Genomic DNA, 19,850 nt, shown 5'->3' on the forward strand with positions numbered 1-19,850 from the left:
CAAAAGCCAGCACAGACAGCTCTTTTGCAAAGTTTCGTTCAGCCACAAAAATCTGGGGATGAAGAAGTGGCAACAGGATTTGCTAACAACACTGCCAGAGTATTCCTCCTAAAAATGCTTGCTTTGCAATGTTCAAAGGAGAAAGGAAATCCAAGCTCAGACTGGCGCAGACTTCAAAAAGAAAGATGCAAAAAATGTGGTTTAATCTATTTGATTGTTCTACTGGCTGTACATGGACGTTTGTGGTGCAGGCAGGCAGCAAAATGCAGCATTAGCAGCGTGCTTGAATTGCATGGAAAAAGGGAAGGGGAGGATGGTTTGATCAAGGGCATTTTTATAGTACGTGTCTTTTTATAAATCTATTTTTTTTTTCATAAAAGGAGATAAATGTGACTAGAGTTGCTTTTAATCATGGTAGGACAACCGCAGGAGATCACGGAGTCTGACTCAGATATTAAAGGAGAGAGTTTGAGACACTGGATGAGCCAGCTTGTGTTAGGGGACTGCACTTCAGCCAACAACACCTTTGCAGAAGTTAGGCAATTAGGGCAGATTCTAGTCCACTGGTTGTCACATATATGATTCATCCTGGCATGATGTATCTGGACATACCTTGATTAATACCAGGAGGTAAAATGTTACTGCAAGGAATTCAGCATGCAAATTATGCTCTGCAAAGCTCAGGAGATTATCCCTAGTGCCCACCTCTTGAATTCCCAGGTTCGTCTGGCATTCTCTCTGATGTTCCTGGAGGTTCTTAATGGCATGTGGGCAAACTGAAATGTGTGTAATGAGTAGCTTTTAGAGGAAAAAAAAAATCAATTTTCTTAACTGTAATGTTTTTCTCTGTGAAATCAGACAGATATTCATTAGATTTGTGTATGCAACATTTCTTTTATTCATGCTGATTGGTATAAACTATGATGTAGCATTCCTTTCAAACTAGTAAGCCTGGCAGCTTAACACTGTTTCCTCTACTTCCAGATACAGAGATGTTGACATGCAATAAGATACTTCAAGAAATACAAGATAGTATATTCCTGCTTCAAATATTATGTCTAAATGAATGTTTAATTACTACCCATTCTTCATGCAGGCATGACAGGTTTATCAGCAGCCACTTTTGCAATCAGCCAGCGCTACCTACAAGCTACTTAGCTAGGTGTTTGACAATGACTAGGCATAACTGACATAAAATTGTCCTTGGAGTCACTCTGGGACAGCAAGTGAATTTCACGGTGTCTTAAAGTAAAAAGTGCAGACTAACAGCTTATTTACCAGCAGAATCCTTCACGTTTCTGTAACTCCGGTAACACCAGATATGCATGCATCTGTCTACTTTCAGGCTTGTGTTTTTGTTTATTCTGTCTCTACCTCTATGTCTGCATTTATTTCTAGCATCTGCGTCTTCCACTTTTAACAGGGTTCAAAGACTACACTCAGATTGGTTAGCTGAATGTGAGTCATCGTAGCAGATCAGTTCATCTTCCCATGGCATGTTTTGCTTTATCTCATGACTGTCATTTTTTCCAGTTCAATCTCACCAGTATTACCTGTTTGGCATGGTAATTTATCAGTCATTAATGAGGTACCTATTTTCAGGGATGAAACAGCTGAATAATTTTTTTCTTTACTATGTAGATGATTCAATATGATTTTCATTCAACACACCTAGTGCTTATATGCTAATTATTTAAATGTTCTCTTTTATTGCCCAGAAATGTGTGCAGCGATTCAATCGTAACCATGCCTGTTTGTACAAAACTCACATAAGGTCTAAATACATACACATTGTGTCTAAAAAACAGCTCAGTGAGAGAGAGGGGAAATTTTACTTGTGATGTACTGTTTGTTAAGAGGAAAAATAAAAACTGAAGAGGAAGCTTTCAGGCTTCTTTTCAAAAGTGCTGCAGTTGTACTCAGTAATTTATACTCTTGGGGCTAGGGCAGCATGCCAACACTGTATCTCGTCACCAGCAAACACAAAGTTTGGTCCAACTTGCTTCCCCTCCTGTTTCCTCATGTACTCACACATAATAATAAATCATGTCTGAGAATAGCACATTAGCCAGATTACATGCAGAGAAACGGAGGAATTAGGAATGTTGTCACTTTAGGAAATGGCAAAGGGAATGCTGCAAAGAATGGAGCACTGTTGGGCAATTATTGCAAGCTGAGGTAATGACTCAGAATACTTGTTGTGAAAAAGCATCACATTCAAGGTGTCCCAATTAAGCCAACTTCAATTTTTCTACAGCTTCTACTTGCTCAATGAGGGACATTGAGAGTATGCTTGTATTTCTGTAATACCTGTTATATTACTATAGGTATTTGCAGGGGTCTCTGCAAAGATTTAGGAACACTTTGTAAATGCTAGTTAAACTAGGCAATAATTGAAGCAATTACACACTAATAGACTTGTCTTAAATATAGGACAGAAGCGATTTGCTGGAAGAACTCTCATTCCAGGCCCAGGAAAAGAACCAGGGACTTCTGTTTGAGTAGATTTCATTAATATATTATGGCTGTCACTGTCTCTCCCCTTTTACTTCTCTTCACATTCCTGAGAACACATGTACCACAAGAGGTTTTCCTAACTAATGAAATGACTAGGCTGGTAGTATTTGCTAAGGACCTTTCAGTGAGTAAGCCAGCACGAAAGCAGTCTGAGGTGTGGCCAAGATGTCCGTCAGTACTTCTCATGCATAGTGCTGAAAATGCCTATGGGAAACAGCAATTATGGTACAAGTTAGGGCAACTCTTAGGGTAGCTGGAATGTTTCCAGGGACCGAACAGGCCTGTGGCAACTTCAGAATGGAGATAATTACATATTTCTTATACCTGAGAGGATCTAACCTGCCTGACATTGTCTCAGTTTTCCTGTGTTTCTCTTACTGTTCTGAAGAGAAGACTCAGTCATGGGACACAAGGCTGCTGCTTGAAGTACTGTACATGAAAAAAACAAACAAACAAACATGTCTGAAACAACACACAGTGGCAAAGAGCCAGCAGATGAAGATAGGCCGAAAGGTCCAAGGTTACTTATCTAACACACCATGCAGATTCCTGACATAGCCCCAACGGAACTAGTTCCCAAACTAGAAACCTGTACAAGCACAGCCCCAAGCCAACTTATTTTGTATCTCAGCATAGTATATGGAGGGTTACAGCACAGAGGTAGCTTTAATGCCACATTGTGCAATCCACAATTCTGTTACTGTCCATGAACAAAACGCACTTTTCCCCTTCTATCTTAAAAAATCAATGTTAGGAGGGAATGAAAAAGTTTTAAAGACCATTACCATATAAATGTTGTTTCCACCCTCACCCTCAGCACTGCCTAAATAAATAGGGCATACTAATAAAAGTGAGAAGAAGCTCATTTTTTCTAGCCACAAGGTAAAGATAAAAGTAATAATACTCATGCCAGGCTTTTGATTTATTTCCTGAGAGTGGTAGTGTCTATTATGAATCCAATACCAACTGCAAATGCCATGGTGACAAAATTCACCTCAGAGTAAAGAGATTACATATAAAGCTATGGTGTATTAATTTAATATCTGATTTTCTCCTTGTTGCAGGATCAACTCTGTACTTATGACTACTGACGTGAAATAAAATGCAGTGACCAGAAGTCATTTGAAATTAAGCCAGATTTTATTGTATAATGGACTTTTATCAGTGTGGGAGAAAAACGGGACTCTTAAAACTTGTGTAGTTAGTGGTTATGGAAAGAAAGTCAATCTGCAATTAAACTACAACGGTGGTACGTTAAGTAAGACTGAGTAATGGCAGTTAAACTTAATTAAATCTAGAAGATACTTAAACTATCAGTAACAGTTTTATGCTGAAACCATATGATGAGTTTTGATTTGATTACTCTCAGAAGGCCCACAGCTGTACAACTCTTTAGGCAAAACACCTACTGAGATCCATATGCTGGTAAAGAGAGATTACAGACACATTTTGAAGTCAAAAAAGACAGTCTGGATTCAAGCAAGGATTACATAGCCACTGCATAGTTCTGTGCGATACTGTCTGTGTTATCTTTTGATGGGGGGTGCCTCTTCATGGAAAAATATTGTTTGGATTAAATATTTGTTTACATGGACTTCTGGAAAAAATTACAGCTTAGGAAAACTTTCTGCAATAATTCTGTTCTGGGATTTAAATGCAATGAACATGTCTTGGCAGGGAAGGTGTGGAGTCTACTTGCAGCTATATTTTGTGGTACGGGTTCTGTGGTCTCAGCTGCATCACGTAAACACACTGTGCACTGCCAGAAGCCCTGACTCCCCACTATCCACTGTTTCTGCACACCCCGAGACATTGAGAGAGAGTAACCCAGTGAAGCCAGCAGAGCATCCTTCTGGCAGCACCCACCAGTATGCACAGCCAGGAGATCTGGGCCAGTCTGGTCTCGAGAGTACTGCTGCTGAGACAATGTATGGCAACAGGACCATGCCACAGCCTGCACCACCAGCACATACCTTCACCCGTGATGTGCTTCTTCACATTTTCTGCCACACAGATAGGGTGTTCCCCCTCATTTGCTGTGCTGACCACACTGTCCACGAGACACAAGAGAGGACCTCATTTCACATGCCAGCTCCAGAAGGTCTAAGTGCTTGGTGACCACTGGATGCAGAGTCTGCCTACGATAACAAGCAAAAAGCCATGCTGGTGGCAGACAAGCACAACTACAGCAGCTATACCTGTGCTCTCGCTTTGGCTTTCACCCATGACTGCAGACCTTCCTCCAGCAATGCCAGCTGACTGACTACCAAACCCTGGGATGCCAAGCACTGCCTAGCAAGATGCTGCCGCAGAGCCTGCAGCAGTAGCACGGTGTGCCTGGGTGCTTTGTTTAATATACACACGGGTGTCCAGCTGGCTGATAGGTGCCAGATTTCTAAGTATCTGCAAGATACTCTAAAACCAGACAGTGGGAGGCATAATTTAGGTTTTGGGTGGTTTCTGAAGAAGAGGGGACCAAATCAATGCAGCATTGTTCTCTAGAGCTGACTGTGATAGCCTCTATTTGGGTATAGCTTATGCTAGTAAGGACAGCAAAAGTATTTTTTTTCTTGAAAAATATTTGCTTTTGGGCCTGACCAGGAACATGGTCACGAAACCACACAAATACCATGTTTCCAGAAATGGTGCCTTGGAGACAGCTTCTGTTTTGCATGCTCTCACATCTTTAAATGCATGAGATTGCACAAATACTCCAGAAATGCTTTCAAAACCCAAAGATGTGTTTTCTTTTTTTGACATACCTATAGCATATCCTTATGTGTGGACATCCCTATAATAGTCTGGAAGCACTCTGCAGCGTGAACATAGACAGAATAACCTCGAACACAGTGTAGGCATAGCCAACATATCTGTTTCATTCTCTAGGCTCAAGTTAACGTTTCTGGAAGCAGCATCAAGATATTGATTACATTGTACCAAAGAGGGAAAATATCACTCTGGTAGTCTGACCCATTGAAATCCAGAGAGCATGGTCCTTGTGAAACTCCTAGGATCCCAGAGAAAAGAAGGGAGTGCTGCAAAATGCCAGGAATGTTGCAGCTTCAGTAAAAGCCTTCTCAAATAGAAAGATCTGATTGACTGAAGTGTTTGCTTGAAGAAATAAAATGGATAATCCAGAAGTGGTTTCCTTTCATCATACATACTTTAGGCAAATCAGACTGGGAGAATAACACATTCTTATCCTCTGTTGAAGAATGTCTTGATCTTTTTTTCTAAGAATACATATAACTGGATGCTAGTTCTGAAGATGTCATCATGCCCTAGGATTGCTTGAATAAATAAGGGGAATTGTAGCTATTGCCAAGATGTTCTTCATTCCTATTTTCGGGCATACTTCTGAAATTCATTCTTAAGCAACACTCACTGCAATCAAGGGAACTTGTGCTTAGGTAAGGACTGACACAAAGCCTCATCACAGCAGGATTTTCTGGATTACTGAATTTCAGCCCAAGTCTACAGCTCAAGTCATGAAACTGCTCCATACACTTAAAACACTTCTTGCCGAGGCGATCGGCTCCGGGGCAGTCGCGTATGCGTAGCGGGGGATCAGGGCAGGCAGGGCTATTTTTCCGGCATCGAGGCCACTCGAGGGATCCTCCAGGACCCGGCAGCCCTCGCGAGGGACACTGACGAGGCGTAGGCGGAGCCAGCAGCGCCCCCTCCCCGGCCGTTCAAAAGCAGCCCCTAGGGAGCGCGGCGCATCAGAAAGGAGTGGCGGGGGAGGGCAAGGAGGGGGGCAGAGCGTTGCCCCCCGTCCATACGAACATCTTCTGTAACGGCTGTCGACCGCTAGCTAGGCTGCGATGGTCTACACCAGGCAGAGTGCTCTCTCTAGAAAGTCTGTAACCACCCACCCAGACTGACTGCCTGCTCAAAAATGCGGCAGTTCAGGTCTCTGGATTCAGGGAGTGTCTGAGCCTGTTGCTGCCATCTGAGGGAGGCAGAGAGACTGTGTGTGTGAGGTGCGAGCAGGCGGATGACCTGGTGGCCCGCCTGGTGGCAGAACTCAAGGAGGAGGTGGAGGGGTTGAGGGCTATCAGGGAGTGTGAGCGGGAGATAGACTGGTGGAGCAACTCCCTGCAGGGCCTGAAGGAGAGGTACCGCGGTAAGACACCCCAAATGGGGGTGTACCCCTTGCCCCATCGCTGTCGGGCAGAGGGAGGGGACCTAGGAGTTGAGGAGGAATGGAGACAGGTCCCTGCTCGACCTCGCAGACGACGACCCCCCCCTACCGGCACCACCTTTCCAGGTGCAACAGATTTGAAGCCCTGGAGCTTGAGAGACCGGTGGGTGAGGATGAGGTAGAAAGTCTACCCAGGAGGATGCCTAGGGCGAGGAAGTCGACTCCACGCCTCAAGACTGCCTCCACCAAGAAAGACAGAAGGGTAATCTTTATAGGCGACTCCCTCCTCAGGGGAACAGAGGGCCCTATTTGTCGGCCTGACCCTACCCATAGGGAAGTCTGCTGCCTCCCTTGGGCCAGGGTCAGGGATGTTGCCAGAAAGCTTCCCAACCTGGTTTGCCCCTCTGACTACTATCCTCTGTTGATAGTCCAGGCTGGCAGTGATAATATTGAAGAGAGAAGCCTGAAGGCTATCAAATGGGACTTTAGGGGACTGGGACAGTTAGTGGATGGAGCAGGAGTTCAGGTGGTGTTTTCGTCTATCCCTACAGTGGCAGGGAGGGGTACGGAGAGGACACGGAAAGCCCACCTGATTAACACGTGGCTCAGAGGCTGGTGCCGACACAGAAATCTTGTTTTTTTGACCATGGGGCGCTTTACTCGGCACCCAGCCTGATAACTGCAGATGGGTCCCACCTATCTCTAAGGGGAAACCGGATCCTAGCCCAGGAGCTGGCAGGGCTCATTGAGAAGGCCCTAAACTAGGTAAGAAGGGGGACGGGGATGAAATAAGGCTCGTTAGAGGTGTGCCGGGGGAACAGTGTCAGGGCCCAGGCAGAAGGCAGTGGCCCAAATGAAGTGCATCTACACTAATGCACACAGTCTGAGCAAAAAACAAGAGGAGCTGGAAGCCATCGTGCAGCAGGCAAACTATGACTTGGTTGCCATCACGGAAATGTGGTGGGACCACTCCCGTGACTGGAGTGCTGCAATGACTGGCTATAGGCTCTTCAGAAGGGACAGGCAGCACAGAAGGGGTGGTGGTGTGGCTCTCCATATTAGAGAGCGTTTTGATGTTGTGGAACTCGAGACTGAGTCTGGGAATGATAAGGTTGAGTCCCTATGGGTTAGGATCAGCGGGAAGGCCAACAAGGCAAGCGTCCTGGTGGGGGTCTGTTATAGACTGCCGAACCAGGATGAGGAGACGGACGAGGAGTTCTAAAGGCAGCTGGCAGAAGTTGCGAAATCACCAGCACTTATTCTCGTGGGGGACTTCAACTTCCCAGACATATCCTGGAAGCACAACACAGCCCAGAGAAAGCAGTCTAGGAGATTTCTGGAGAGCGTGGAAGATAGCTTCCTGATGCAGCTGGTTAGAGAGCCTACCAGGGGAGGTGCCCCGCTAGACCTTCTGTTCACAAACAGTGACGGACTGGTGGGAGATGTGGTGGTCGGGAGCTGCCTTGGGCAGAGTGACCAGGAAATGGTAGAGTTCTCTATTCTTGGCGAAGTCAGGAAGGGGACCAGTAAAACCGCTGCCTTGGACTTCTGGAGGGCTGACTTTGCAGACTTTGAGCTGTTCAGGACACTGGTTGGCAGAGTCCCTTGGGAGGTGGTTCTGAAGGGCAGAGGAGTCCAGGAAGGCTGTGTACTCTTCAAGAAGGAAATCTTAATGGCTCAGGAGCGGTCTGTCCCCACGTGCCCAAAGACGAGCCAGTGCCAACGAAGACCGGCCTGGCTGAGCAGAGAGTTATGGCTTGAGCTTAGGAGAAAAAAAAGAGGGTTTATAATCTTTGGAGAAGAGGGCGGGCCACTCAGGAGGACTATAAGGATGTTGCGAGGCTGTGCAGGGACAAAATTAGAAAGGCCAAAGCTCATCTGGAGCTCAATCTGGCTACTGCCTGTTAAGAAAATGTTTTTACAAATACATCAACACAAAAAGGAGGACTAAGGAGAATCTCCATCCTTTACTGGATGCAGGGGGAAACTTAGTTAGAAAAGATGAGGAAAAGGCTGAGGTGCTTAATGCCTTCTTTGCCTCAGTCTTTAGTGGTAAAACCAGTTGTTCTCTGGATACCCAGTACCCTGAGCTGGTGGAAGGGGATGGGGAGCAGGATGTGGCCCTCACTATCCACGAGGAAATGGTTGGCGACCTGCTACAGCACTTGGATGTATGTGAATTGATGGGGACGGATGGGATCCACCCGAGGGTACTGAGCGAACTGCCGGAGGAGCTGGCCAAGCCGCTTTCCACCATTTATCAGCAGTCCTGGCTATTGGGGGAGGTCCCAGTCGACTGGTGGCTAGCAGATGTGGCGCCCATCTACAAGAAGGGCCAGAGGGTAGACCCAGGGAACTATAGGCCTGTTAGTTTGACCTCAGTGCCAGGGAAGCTTATATATAAGTTCTTGATATATGCTCTTATATAGAGCAGATTATCTTGAGTGTCATCACGTGGCACTTGCAGGGAAAGCAGGCGATCAGGCCCAGTCAGCATGGGTTTGTGAAAGGCAGGTCCTGCTTGATGAACCTGATCTCCTTCTATGACAAAGTGACACGCTTAGTGGATGAGGGAAAGGCTGTGGATGTGGTCTGCCTTGACTTCAGTAAGGCTTTTGACACTGTTTCCCACAGCAATCTCCTGAAGAAACTGGCTGCTCATGGCTTGGACTGATGTATGCTTCGTTGGGTTAAAAACTGGCTGGATATCTGGGCCCAAAGAGTCGTGGTGAATGGAGTTAAATCCAGTTGGAGGCCGGTCACTAGTGGAGTCCCCCAGGGCTCAGTACTGGGGCCGGTCCTCTTTAATATCTTTATTGATGATCTGGATGAGGGGATTGAGTGCACCCTCAGTAAGTTGGCAGATGACACCAAGTTAGGTGCGTGTGTCGATCTGCTCGAGGGCAGGAAGGCTCTGCAGGAGGATCTGGATAGGCTGGACCAATGGGCTGAGGCCAACTGTATGAAGTTCAACAAGGCCAAGTGCTGGGTCCTGCACCAGGGGCACAACAACCCCAACCAGCGCTACAGGCTGGGAGATGAGTGGTTAGAAAGCTGCCTGGCAGAGAAGGACCTGGGAGTACTGGTTGATAGTCAGCTGAATATGAGCCAGTAGTGTGCTCAGGTGGCCAAGAAGGCCAACAGCATCCTGGCCTGTATAAGAAGCAGTGTGGCCAGCAGGTCTAGGGAAGTGATTGTCCCCCTGTACTCGGCTCTGGTGAGGCCGCACCTCGAGTACTGTGTTCAGTCTTGGGCCCCTCGCTACAGGAAGGACATGGAGGTGCTCGAGCGAGTCCAGAGAAGGGCGACCAAGCTGGTGAGGGGTCTGGAGGACAAGTCTTACGAGGAGCGGCTGAGGGAGCTGGAATTGTTCGGCCTGGAGAAGAGGAGGCTCAGGGGCGACCTTATCGCTCTCTATAGGTACCTTAAAGGAGGCTGTAGCGAGGTAGGGGTTGGTCTATTCTCCCACGTGCCTGGTGACAGGACGAGGGGGAATGGGCTAAAGTTGTGCCAGGGGAGGTTTAGGTTGGATATTAGGAAGAGCTCCTTTACCAAAAGGGTTGTTAGGCATTGGAATGGGCTGCCCAGGGAAGTGGTTGAGTCACCATCCCTGGAGGTCTTTAAAAGACGTTTAGATGTTGAGCTTAGTGATATGGTTTAGTGGAGGACTTGTTAGCGTTAGGTCAGAGGTTGGACTAGGTGATCTTGGAGGTCTCTTCCAACCTAGACGATTCTGTGATTCTGTGAAAATGGTCCACAACAAAGCCAGAGAGATGAACAAAAGTGAACTGTGGGTGGAAAACTCTATGTTGAAATTTTAGATGTTGTCATTCAGGTCCATCTCAAAATTAAATCAGTATTTTGGGTGGACTGGTTCTACTGCTCTTGCTCCTCCTCTACCACATAGCTCTGGGACTGAAGTGGGATACAAGTGCTCATACTTGTATCAACACCAGGAACTTAAAGCATTTAAGACAAAGCAGCACTGCCATTCTTGTACACATGAAGAAGCATGTATTTTTACACTCAAGAAAAAAAAAAAGAGAGAGAGAGAAAGTATATATTGGGGAAAGAAATTAGCTTATTTTAATTATGGCAAAAGAACCTAAGACTTCAAATTTGCCACTAAATCCACAGGGGTCTGACTGCTGGTGCTGGAGGCTGATGCTGATGGGATGTAGCTGTGTCACCTTGGGTTAGACACCTGTGAGGAGCCATGCTGAGGGCTTCTTCCCCCTTTCTCTTGAAAGTTACATTTCAGCTCCAGCTTGCACCCCAGTTGTGTACCTGCGCCAGCCAACTGGCTTGACCTCAGACCTGCTTTGTGAGTACAGACTTGTCTGGCTGTGGCTGTCCCTGGGTGCTGCTGCAGAATCTGCTTTGCTTGCCCTGCTCCATCTCATGGGCCTGCCTAGCTTTGCCAGTGGTGAACCTAGAGGAACATCTGCTTGGTATGAGGATGCTTGGTATGTTATTGAGACCTAAAAATGGAGAAGTAAAATTAAAATGGAGAATAAAAAAAAAGGTTTATTACACAAAACCGGCCAATGTCTCCAAATTGCTATTATTTTAGCTTAGGCTCTGCAGTCTTTTCCTTCCTGAAAGACTGGGCTGTAGACTGCCATGTAAACTAGTTTAAAATAAGCCAATGTGTTTAAAACAAGCAGGTATCTAAACTGGGTTAAGTCTGGTTGTAGATGGTGGTTGGCTAATCACTCCCATTTTCATACAGCCTCAGTTCTTTTCGAGTGCTTGGCATGACATCAGTGAGAATGAATAGACTGGAAGATTTAGGCATCTGCTGCAAAGGTGGACATGCAGTGTGCTGGAGACAGGCGTATCTGTTGACATTCTGACAACTGATACACCCATGCTTACTTATGCACTGGGCATGTGTTCTGGAAAATCCAGAGCATACAGGATACATTGGCATGCAGAAATATTCGTATACAGAAATTTTTGTTTCCATGGGAATTCACTTCTAAATAGTCCGGTTATTGTGTTTAAACACTGACAGTGAGTACAAGAATGTTTGTGCTATGAATCATAATATATTAAAAAGAGAACAAAAGTTAATTTTTCATTGAGGCATCACAGACATTATGGTTACTCAATTAAAGCAGATTAAAAAGAGTCTACTTCTGCTGCCATGAATTTTGTATGATATTACTTGGGATTTTACACAAAAAGTAATATCATATATTTTTCTTGATTTGTCTATAATGAAATAATTCCCCAGCCCTGGAATGAGGACAAGTGAGTTTTCTCATTGCAAAGATAGAGGCTCTAAAAGAGGAACAGAAATCTTATTCATAATCTGACTTTAATAAATCTTGTTTGCTCAGAGTGCCTATGTATCAAATCTGTATCTTCACTTCTTTTATCATTTCCCTTCTAGAATATAGGAATGGTAAAATACCTAAACTTATTATTAAAATACAGCTAAATTGGCATCTAAATGTTGTTTTATGAATCTCAGAACTGCAACTTTATGGATTAAGGTAAATGAATATCAAATTCCTTATACTTGGGTGTCAAAAGGCATCTGCAAACATCAAATAAATTAGTGGCAGTGGAATTTACTGGAAAGCAAACTGAGGATCTACATAGATTCAGAAAATTTCAAAGAAAAGTCAGAAGTTGTTTTTAACAGTTGTTTGAAACAGGTTGTTTTTAAGGTAATTTGCATGTATACGTAAAAATGTATCATTTAAGTTCTGACAATTATATTACTCATTTTTGTTATTTCAATTAATAAATATTTGCACGTATTTTCATTAAAAGGTCACATAAGTACATACCACAGCAGTACCTCAACCTCTTCTAAAAAAGATCAGCAAAATAACAAGCCCAAATCCTGACATTGGTCAGCACCATAAGATCTGAATCCAACCCTAGTTTTCACAAATTGCCTGAATCTGAGTTGCTTGGATTCAAGTATTCTGTTACCTGTTTCTGATGATGTATGACTAAATACTTTATTAAGACTAAATACTTTATTTTATTGATGAAGCAAGCTATCTGTTAATCTGATCATTGCAGCTCTATGAGTCCAACTATATTTAAACAGTCTATTTCAGAACGCACAAGACACATATAAACACAAAACCAACCTTACTATTTTCCCCTGTAACCCACCTTACTTTTCCGACTATTTTACCTGATTCATGGCACTGTTATTTTATAGCTGCACTTTATGGCTATTACCTCATTTTAATTTTCATTCTAAAACAGTATGATTCATGTTAGCTTGGAAGATCTGGACAAGCCATCTTCAGCCTTTTAACTTCAACCACAGGAAATCAGTGCACCGGCTGTATGCTTAGAAGCAACCTCCACGCTCCCTTGATGCAGACGTACCAAAGACTGTGACTCAGCCTCTCTCCTAGGAGACATAGAGACTGTTCCAGTGACTCCACCACGTTGCAAAAGAGGTTCGCAGGATTTGTGTCTGCTGCTTCAGTCCCTGATGCTGCAGGTCCGTATCTTTTCGCAGGTGAGGAACAAAAGGTAGGGACTTGGCGGAAGGGAGGATGTTCTGAATTTCTTTTTTCAAGCCATTTGTATTCCTGCAGTGTGGGAGACAACCTGAGTTCTGAACTGTAAAGTGATTTAGTAAAAACACACCCTTCTATTGCATAGATCCTTCATATCATGCATTTGGTCAGAGCAAATTAACATTTTTTATTCTAGAACACAGATGAGTGCTTAACATTTTTCTTATGCAGGCTCATTTACAGATATCCCCCCAAAATACCAACTTATATTTGCATCCATGCAAACCTAATAGGTTTCTATGTGAGAAGGGTGAACAGCCAAGCAAAAAATATTTCTAGCAACTGCTATCGTGGCTTCTTCCTTTTTCTGCACAGCGTTATCAGTAACAGATAGGGTAGGTAAAGTTTCAACTACGTGCCTCTGGACAGGAATGCTTGTTAAGATCTCCCAGGAAAGTCACCACTAGAGGGAGCTCTCCAGCAACCAGACAAGATTTTTCAACCCACTAAAGAAAAAGCCTATTAAAATTATGCAACTGCCAAAAAACTCATCTAGCTCACATTCGTTCCAAAATGTAAATGTACACAATTCCTTATGGCAAACAAATAGGCAAACAAGCTATATGCTTGAAACTTTAGGCATTCATTAAACTATATGTATGTAAGGAAAACTTTCTCTTGTTGAGGAAGAACGCTGCAGACTCTACTTATGTAACAAAACCTCTCTTGATCAATCCTTGTAACGTAGGAATTACACAAGTAATAAATGATTGCTGAATCTGGTTCTATTTATAGCAGGGCTTGCATGATGGAAAAAAAAAATGGGGGGAGTAGGGTGAGAAGAAAGCCAAAGCAGACAACTTTTTTTTTTCCCTTTCTCTTCTAATTCCCATGCAGTGAGAAGTGGTTGCTTTGTGTAAATGTGAGCACAGTCTGCAGCCGTGTTGGTGTCACCAGGATGAGTGGCAACACACTATTTTTTTCATATTGTTTTGCACATTTGCTGTCTTGCAACTTTCATGTAGATAATAAAAATGCCACAACTTGTTTTGCAAGAATAGAGATTTTGCCAGTCCAAGGCCAAAATATACCCAACTACATACGTCCCTTGATACTGCTGTGCAGTACAGTGTGTGCTGGCTACTTTTCACTTTTCAGGTCAGATGAATCAAGTGCTTTGGATCCCTTTCCAGTTCTTTCGTACTGCTGTCAAAACAGTAATATTTCAGTATTAAGGTAATTGCATCTATTTGGAAAAGCTCTTGTAAGTATTTTAAAATAAAATTTTAATTTCTAAAATTAATTTTCTAATTTAATTTTAATTTTAATTTCTAAAAGTTTAATTTCTTTAGCTTAACAAGATAGAAAATTTTATATTGATGGACTATTGTGGTGAGCTATTGCATCACATTCTTTTTCCAGCAACTACTATACAGCAACATTACACAAATGTATTAGACACAACACAGGCATGCTGACAAACAACTCTTGACGAACAACAGCTAGATATCCCTACCACTAGAGACAAATCTCTCTGCCACTGCACAGAAAAGACATACAGGACACTGAGTTATGTAGCAGTACTTTGGGTAATTACAGAAGATATCACAGACTGACATGATAAAAGAGAAATGGCCACTTACAAGTTAACTCTGACACTATTATCTTGATCTATGTTATTTTTTTCATTACCTGTATCTTTTAATTTATTCTTCCTTCTCTGTATCACACATATCAAGAAAATTAGCAAATGAATCATAAAAGATTTATCAGGATGAATTATGTAATTGCAGCATCTACATGTTAAAACATATTTGACAATAAGGAACAAATTAATACCTTTGAGTAATCCAGTAATCAGGCATCAGTCTGCACACCCTCACCTCCTATTTCTGTAATCAAATTCACTTAGGATATATAAGAAATATACGAGACTACTAGTTGCAACTTCTGACTCTTTCATAAACAGGCAAATGAAAATGATCTATACTAAATGTGTAATTTCAAAAACATCTGTGGCACAGGCCAAAATGTAGCAAACATTAGAAGGCACTGAATACAGTTTTAGCACAGATACAACTGATTTCATCGTTAAGGCCTTGTGACAAAAATGGGCTTTAATACTTTAACTAGCTGGCTACAGATATGGCATCACCAGAAGAACTTTCCATAGTGCATTAATTGAATGGTATTCAGAAGATATTTATTACTTTATTATTCTGATATTCTTCATCTTGGAGGGGGGAATTCAAATGATTCTTAAAAGTTATCAACAGTGATAAATTCACCTTTAAAAGTAACACTTCATTATTTTAAAATTAATGTAAGAAAAGGTGTGAAATAAATACCTGTACATCATGGACAGAAAAAAAATGACATATTCGTGCTTCAAAATGCAAAATATGGCACTGTTTTACCTCCTGAGAGCACTAAGAAAAACCCTGATGAAATGATCTCTGACCTATGCACAGGTAAAAACATGGTGGCTCCGGAATATATCCACTAAGAGAAGGGAGCGTACGATGGAAGGGCTCCATCCAAGACCCAATCTCAATGCCAACCTCAAGCCCCCCAGGGCTGGAACATGGTGCAGAAGCTCTGTCATGGCTGCTGAGGAATCTGCCAGGAATGTAAGGACAACTTTCTCATACACTTCTTCAGTGCAAACTGAGGCCATGTCAACTGCAATTTACGGGAACTTTCTGAATGACTCATATTTAAATTTACTCTATTTTTATTATTACGGCATGTGCTTCCTATTTTTGACAGAGACCTTTAAATCACAGGGATTTTCAATGGATTTTTATGGTTCTTTCACTGATGGGACTACATCTTCTGTATAGGAATGATTTTTCAGATGTCAGTGCGTGGAAGTAGCTTGACTGTCAGAATGACTGACAGGCACACAAAAGGAGTTCAAGAACTGGCTTGCACGAGGTCCCTGCCTGTTGAAGCTACTGCTGGGAAAAGAAAGGGCAGAGACAGACTAAGAGACACACTTTCTTATCAGCCAAAGGAATGAAGAGCACAGCGTTCTTCCTCCCCAGCCTATTTCTCTGAATAATTCTTGCCCTTTTCAGAACAGGATGTTACATGCAATAATTGTGCAGCTTGCTTATATGGAGTGGGGACACAGAAACAGGTTTGGTGTGCAATTCAGGTTGGAAATGTACCTCAGTGAATTAGTGTCATTTACCTCAGCTCCTGGTGTAATTGCTTATGTTGCTAGCCAGTCATACTCAGAAGACTGAAGGAAATTTTTATTCTGCATTCAATTATGAGGCTTAATTGCTCTACAAAATATTACGCATTGTTACAAACACACCAGAGTAGTGGATTTACCCTCACATGCTTGCATATGAAAAAGAAGATTGCATTCCACAGGAAGCAATCCCCTTAACTGCAAATAAGAGGCTTTAAAAAATCTTTGGCTTGAATGAAAAAAATGCCTTCTTCTTGGAGCCTAGCCCACATCCTTGGGTATAAAGCCCACTAGGACTTTGTGAGAACATTGAACAACAAAACCGTGTCCTTTGTCCAACTTGGAGGTCTGCTGTAGATGCAGAGTTAGAGTGCTACTTGTGCCTTGCCAAAAAAAAAATGCATATCCAGAAGCTCTATTTGCAATATGAAAATACTGTCGATTTGCAGAGAAAGAAATGAACCAACATTTTTTGTTCCCCCCACCCACCAAAAAAAAAAAAAAAATCTGTTCAGTGGTTGGGTTTCAAAGGAAAATGTCATGATTGTACCAGAACAACTCAGCAGTAAAATGTCTACCATTTTTCTAGTGTTATACCAATGTCCATCCAGTATATAAAGGCATGAGTGCTGTCAGGATGAAATACAGTAGTTTAATCTTCTGATTTTACAGCAAGGCTGTAAAAATTATTTCTTCCTGTGTTTTCTGAAAAAGTTCTTTTGACGTGAAATGGAAAAAAAACAGAAGCTGCATATTCCAACATGGCTTTTTTCCCTTAACATAGCTGTGCAATGTCATCTTTGGGCTGACAAAATAGTTTCAATATTCCAAGTGTGTACCTTATTATACTTAACCCTTCCCCTCAGCTTTAGTGCCATTCACGGATTATTAGATTATATAGTCAGTTTATTTGCTTTGAATCAAGAGAAATTCAGAGAAGCTACTGCCATGAGCTTTCCACCACTTCTTTTTTTTGCTCAGGATTTTCTATCTTAGGAGACTGACATTAACTTGGACTACAACGAAAGGTGATTTTTAATTTTTTTTTTGGGGGGGTGCATTTTGTTGTTTTTCCTGTGTTTCTGCAAAGTTCATCTGGTGGACTGAAACTGTTTACAGTTCTCAATATTCTAAGAGGCCAGTACAATCTATTCACTTATTTTCTGTTTAGTTAATCTTATTAGATCGGCAGTTACTTTTGAAACTCACAGCAAGAAAGTTACTCTTTAAACTGACAATACCGCAGAATCAGATTTCTAATGCACTGAAAAAAATATGACAATACAGACACATTTTTTGCTGTTTGTTTTTATATTTCTATCAGTTTCATGGGTCACATTTTCAATAAAAAGAATTCATAAATATATGCAAAAATTTCACAGCCTTTCTTAGAAAATGGCATTGCAAACGTAAGACAAGAACTATTCAGCTGCATCCAAAATTATAGTTCTTTATATGTGCAAGGGGAAATCCAGCTGTGAAAACAAGTTGAGGAACTGATAATCTTTTGGTGAAACTATAATAGGCTCAAAGTATAACACATACATTTCTGTTTTAAATGTATCTACTATTTCAATGCCTTCGTCTTTATTATTTCAATGCCTAGGGACCAATTAGGGAAGGGATCCCAAATTTGCTAGGTCACACCAAAATCAGCAAAGGGCTGCGTGTAGTCTTGCCTTCTGCTGTGCTCGTGGATGTAGATCTCTATTGTGTGAGGTCATGCAGATGTCAGCGCATGGGACAGAGCAGATGTGCAAAATTCCTGAAAATGGGATTTGTGAGAAGCAAGCAAGTGGGACCACTGTAGCACCAATTTAGTTTGGTTTAAACCACTGTGAAACTGCAGCTTGGAAACGTGACTCCTCAACTTGAAGGTGTGGTTGCTATAAACTTGTTTTATACCTGTCTAAATCCTGCAGCCAAATGAAGGGAGTACCTCCTTTTCCTGCAGTCTCACCCATCCCCAGTATTAGCACTAATGAGGCAAGCTAGACAGTCAGACTGTGTTGTCTTGAAACTAAGTTGGGCTTCCATGACACAACGACTATCATTGAAAAAGGAAAATATTACCTCCCTGTCCTTGTTTACATAAGGCCAAATAAACACCAACTGGGGTGTAAGAACAAGGGAAGGACCTTATATGTGACAGCACAGGAAGAAAAGGATGGCCTGTACAAAGAGCAGCTTGCATTTTAGCGTAATGTGACGTCTCCAAGTGCTGGAGGGATGGCAGATGGACATCACCCTTTTCTGCCACTGAAAGGAGTTGCTCCACTTCTTCCCTCCTGAGTCCTTTGCTTCTGCCCTCAGGACTTGTGGGCCAGCCCAGCTTGCTGGCACCAATGGTCACTCAGCTCATTAATTCAACCTGGTAATTAATCCTGCCTGTAAGCGCAAATGCTGGCATAGGGAAAAGACTGGGCCCAAGCAGAGCAACACTGGTGGGATCTAAACCCTGAAGTCTGCTCTGGTGAGGCTGCTCCCTGTGTTCAGCTTCGGGTCCCTCAGTACAAGAAGGACATGGAGGCCCTGCAGCGTGTCCAGAGAAGGGCTGAGACTGGTGAAGGGCCTGGAACACAAGTCCTGTGAGGAGCGGCTGAGGGAACTGGGGTTGTTCAGTCTGGAGAAGAGGAGGCTCAGGGGAGACCTTATTGCTCTCTACATCTACCCGAAAGGAAGGTGTGGGGAGCTGGGGGTCAGCCTCTTCTCGTAGATAACTAGCGATAGGACTAGAGGGAATGGCCTCAAGTTGCGCCAGGGGAGGTTTAGGTTGGAAATCAGGAAACATTTTATCTCAGAAAGAGTAGTCAGGCATTGGAACGGGTTGCCCAGGGAGGTGGTGGTATCACCGTCCCCGGGGGTGTTCAAGGAAAGGTTGGACATGGTGCTTAGGGACATGGTTTAGTGGGTGACAGTGGTGGGAGGGTGATGGTTGGACTAGGCAATCTAGGAGGTCTTTTGCAAGCTTTATGATTCTGTAAGTGTGTGATTTAGAACTGTTACTGAAACAGCAATTCCAGCCACTACGGAGGTTAGGGCAGTCAACCCACAAGCAAACTCCGCGCACCCACCCTGAACCCCACCTCCCCCTTGCGGCCGCCAAAACCCCCTCAGAGCCCCGGGCCCCTCCCCTCAGCGCCTCGGGGAGAGCGGGACGGGCAGGCTGCGCATGCGCCTCCTCCGGCGGGCCACAACCCGCGTGGAGGCGGTGGGCGGGGCGGGAGAGGGCGGATCTATTGAGGGGCGGGGCTATGAGGAGCCCCCGCCCAGTGTCAGGCCCCGCCCCCTCAGTCCGGCGCTGGCCCGCGGGGGGGCCGCAACTTGGCCGGGACGGCGGCGGCGGTTCTGCGGGGCTCGGCTCGGCCTGGCCTGGCCTGCGGGGAGAGGGGGACGGCCGTTGGCACGGAGCTCCCCCGCGGTGGGGACCGGGGGCTGACGAGGCTGCCGGGGTCCGAGGGGATGCGAGCTGCGGGCCGGCCCCGCCGCG

The 19,850-nt window shown here is 43.8% G+C and overlaps 1 long non-coding RNA gene across 1 annotated transcript in view; it reads left to right on the forward strand.

Moving 5' to 3' along the window:
- LOC106041856 (uncharacterized) overlaps positions 1–17,238 on the forward strand; it is a 34,659-nt gene extending 17,421 nt beyond the window's left edge. The window contains exons 2-3 of the long non-coding RNA XR_010829415.1: positions 12,896–13,157; positions 15,630–17,238. This is a non-coding gene — a long non-coding RNA (uncharacterized lncRNA). The remainder of the gene's footprint in view (positions 1–12,895; positions 13,158–15,629) is intronic.
- Positions 17,239–19,850: the final 2,612 nt, after the last annotated feature.

Source organism: Anser cygnoides, chromosome 2 (assembly GCF_040182565.1).
Source record: "Anser cygnoides isolate HZ-2024a breed goose chromosome 2, Taihu_goose_T2T_genome, whole genome shotgun sequence".
Classification (NCBI taxonomy): domain Eukaryota; kingdom Metazoa; phylum Chordata; class Aves; order Anseriformes; family Anatidae; genus Anser; species Anser cygnoides.